This window comes from Hylobates moloch, unplaced genomic scaffold (assembly GCF_009828535.3).
Source record: "Hylobates moloch isolate HMO894 unplaced genomic scaffold, HMol_V3 SCAFFOLD_12, whole genome shotgun sequence".
NCBI classification, from domain to species: Eukaryota; Metazoa; Chordata; class Mammalia; order Primates; family Hylobatidae; genus Hylobates; species Hylobates moloch.
In genome coordinates, this window is record NW_026652287.1 from 84,906,144 (window position 1) to 84,910,289 (window position 4,146).

At 32.7% G+C, this 4,146-nt stretch overlaps 1 long non-coding RNA gene across 1 annotated transcript in view; it reads left to right on the top strand.

The window, feature by feature from the left end:
- Positions 1-3,606, top strand: part of LOC131380807 (uncharacterized) — a 51,922-nt gene extending 48,316 nt beyond the window's left edge. Inside the window, exon 3 of the long non-coding RNA XR_009209038.1 lies at positions 3,343-3,606. This is a non-coding gene — a long non-coding RNA (uncharacterized LOC131380807). The remainder of the gene's footprint in view (positions 1-3,342) is intronic.
- The last annotated feature ends 540 nt before the right edge of the window (positions 3,607-4,146 follow it).

Consider the following 4,146-nt stretch of genomic DNA (forward strand, 5'->3'; position numbering starts at 1 on the left):
TACATGTGGATCATGTAGTTTTACCAAAAATTCCTTCAACTAACTTCTGCCTTTTGATAGAATTAAATTCATTTATATTTATTATAATTGCCAACATAGTAGGATTTACAGCTGCCATTTTACTATTTGTTTCTATATGTCTTATGTCTTTTTCTTTGTCTATTCTTTCATTACTATTTTCTTTTGTACTAAATTAATATTTTCTCATGTGCTATTTAAAACCCCTGTTTCTTTTACTGTATTTTAGGATTTTTCTTAGTGATAGCCCTGAGCATTACAATTAAAATATTAACTTAAATATTTAGTTCAGATTAAGATCAAATTGATTTCAATAATAGTATATGAAAGTTTATTTTAATAGAGTTCCATTTCCTCATCCCTTCTTTATGTTCTTGTGTTTATACTTATAAGCCCATTGATACAGTTTTAATACTTTAGCCATTATTTTTAAATCTGGTAGGAGAAGAAAATAATTATAAACAAAAATATATTTATACTTTGATTTATTTGACCTGTGTGGTTACCTTACTGCTGCCATTTACTTTTTGATGTGAATTCAAGTAAAATTTTAGTGCCTTAATTTCTGATTGAAGGATTTTCTTTAGTAGTTCTTATAAGATATGTCTGCTAGTAACAAATTCTCTCAATTTTCATTTATATGAATATCTCTGTACTTCTCCTTCAATTTTGAAGGATAGTTTTACTTCATGTAGAATTATTGGTTGACTGATATTTTCTTTTAGAACTTTGAACATGCCATTGTACTGTATTCTGGTTATTAATATTATTGAGGATTCATTGTATGTGATAAGTTTTTCTTCTTTCACTGTTTTGAAGAATCTCTTTATGTCTTCGGCTTTCAACAGTTTGAATATTTTGTGTCTAGGTGCCGTTCTCTGAGTTTATCTTACTTGAAGTTCATTAAACATTTTGGATATAGAGATTAAATGTTTTTCATCAAATTTTAGAGTTTCAGCCTTGAAAATATAGTAAGACTACATCTCTGCTAAAATTTTAAAAAATAGCAATTTAGCCAGGCATGGTGATATGTGCCTGTAGTCCCAGTTGCTTGGGAGTCTGAGGCAAAAGGATCACTTGGGCCCAGGAGTTCAAAGTTGAAGTGAACCATGATTGCCGTTGCACTCTAGCCTGGGAAACAGAATGAAACTTTGTCTGAAAATAAATTTTTTGAGAAGTTTTTGGAATTTTTTTTCAAATATTCTTCCCATTTCTCTCCCTCTCTCTTTCTAGCGTTTCCATTATGTGTATATTGTAACACTTGTTGGTGTTCTACAGGTGTCTAAGGCTCTGTTCAATTTTTCTTTATTCTATTTCCTTTTCATTATTCAGACTGAATATACTCAATTACCAATTTTCAAGTTCACTGATTCTTCTGTCAATTCAAATCTTCTGTTAATTCCATCTAGTGATTTTTTTAAAATTTTATTTATTGGACTTACCTATACCACAATATTTCTTTCTTTCTTTGTATAATTTCACTTTATGGATAAGCTCTATTATGTGTGACATTGTTCTCACACTTTTCTTTCACTCTGTAGAAAAAGCTTTTTTCCTTTGTTTCTTGAATATATTTATAATAGCTTATATAAATGCTTTGCCTAGTTAAGTTCACATCTGAACTTCCTCAGGGATAATTTATTTTTACTTTTTTTTCTATGTAGTAATCTCATGACTAGACAGTCATCTTTGGATGACTTAATCCAGTAAGTTTTCCACCCCTTGCCAAATGATTCTGTGCTTGTGTTGGTACATGGAATCAATGCTTTGGCAGTTTACAGCTCTGCCTTCTTGTCTTTCCTTACTGGTCATTCAGAGGCTCATAGTCAGCTGGAGTTAAAAGATTAGTGATTCTCCATGACTTTCCTGAGCATGTACATATTTTTCACATGTATGTGGGCCAGATCATCAGAAAGATCTCAGTGTTTTTCAAGGCTATTATAGTTACCTGACTTCCAGATCTCCCTTTTCAGGTTTTTTGGCCAGCCTTTCATTTGTCTCAGTTGCTATCACTTACTCACATAGATGAGATGCTAAATAATTGCTGCTGATTGTTTTTGAAAAATTACCTAGGGATGTTTATTTTTAATTTTTTTCCTTTTTTTTTTCATCAAGTGAGCTCTGGGTCCATTCAAATAAAGACAATTCCTATAAATGGGACTTTTCCAGGGAACTACCAGACATATCAAATAGTGACAATTCTCTAGAAATAAGAAATTTTTGAGGTGCTGTAAATTTGGTTTGTGTTCTCTATGTTCAGTGATTGCTAGACTGTTGGTTTCAATAGCTGTCATCATAGTGAACCTGTTGGTTTTCAAGGCTGCTATGGAGCTGAGAGAGGGCAAATTAAGACACTATAAAGTTCACAACTTTTGCGAAGATTCTGCTGTTTTTCATGAATAAATACTCAGACTGTTGCAAGCCTTTGATTAATTTCCAGAGTTCCAAAATGATTTTAACAATTATTGACTGTTTTCTCATTGTGCTTATGGGAGAATAGATTTTTGATGTCCTTACTATGCCATTCTGGAAATACTGCATTCCACCTATTTTGAAGGCCTATCTTCTATTCTTCTTTTTTTTTTCCCTAGCGGAAATTTTACATAAACACACCTGCTACCCCATTATTCCAAATGCCTTTCCTTTGGTCATAACTGGGACAATATGAAAAAGCTTTGATTAGCTGCTGGGGTTGATTACAAAGAACAATTCAATAATCACGACATTAAATCTGCTAGAATAGATGTTTAGATAGCATTGGCATAGAATAATAATTAATTGCTTCTCGATATTTTGAGGGAGAAAGGAGCTGAGATAAATAGGGATGCAATTTTTCAGAGCACTTACATAGATTGAGACTTCTAAATGACATTATGCTGATCTCCAGAGATAGGGTAAAATAAAACCCCATATGATGTCACCAGAGTTTCATTTCTTCCTGGAGATATTGAGGATGAGCATGGAAAAGTGTGGGGAGAGGGAGCCACTCTGCATCATCTAGAATAGATGGTCAGAGTCTACATATTGACTAACAAAAATGAGATAAAGATATCATACAGCAGTAGCAACATCAAGAGTAAGAAGGCAGTTATAAAAGGAATGAATATAATTTTTCCCCAGGGAAAGCCTGAAATTTGGATTAAAATGAATGATACTATATTAGCCAAAATAATTAATGCCAGCTACTGCAACAAAATTTTAGGGACTTATAACCAAATATTTTTTTTCTCACTCACATAACATTGAAAGTGGCTTAGGTGCTTCTCCTACAAGAAATCTGTTCTTAATAGTAATGAAGATACCCATATTATTTCCATTTTGCAGATCCACCTTCTTTGAATTGTTTCTAGCTGCACAGCGGAGAAAAAAGAAAGAATGAAATGAAAAGACCCAAACATCCTTGGCTGCCTCAAAGCAGAGGTGGCCTACGGCTTTACTTCTGCTCCTAATACATTGATGTTAAATAACTACCTACCTGTACCCAGCTAGACACGTTGCAGGTTTCTGTGAAATACAGGAAAAACATGTGGATAATTGATTAGCACTAGCTATCTGCCATACCCTCACAATCTGACAAACCAAAGAATAACCAACAACAAAAAGAAAGTATTCTATTGTCTTTCTGAAATTGATGGCTTCAAACTTCACCTAGTACTTTCTATAAGTTAGAATTAAATTCCACTGTGTAAAACTTGTGAATATTAGTTTCAATTACAAGAAATCTGAAAAATTATGACTTTAAAATACAAATGTTACAAAAACTGTTCGGCATTTTCGTATGAAGATATACTTACCATATGACCATCAATTCTTAGATATTACCCAAGAGAAACAAAAACTTATGTTCACACAAAACCTTATGTTCACACAAAAATGTGAATGGGAATATTTATGGTGGCAAGAATGGTTAATTTTGTCAACTGAGCTTGGCTGTGGTACCCAGTTGTTTTGCAAACATCAGTCTAGATATTGCTGTGAAGTTTTTTTTAGATGTAATTAACATTAAAATCAGTACACATTGAATAAAGATTAACATCAAAATCAGTAGATTTTTGAGTAAAACAGATTACCCCCTATAATGTGGTAGGCATTATTCAATCAGTTGGAGGTCCTAGGAGCAAAGACTGA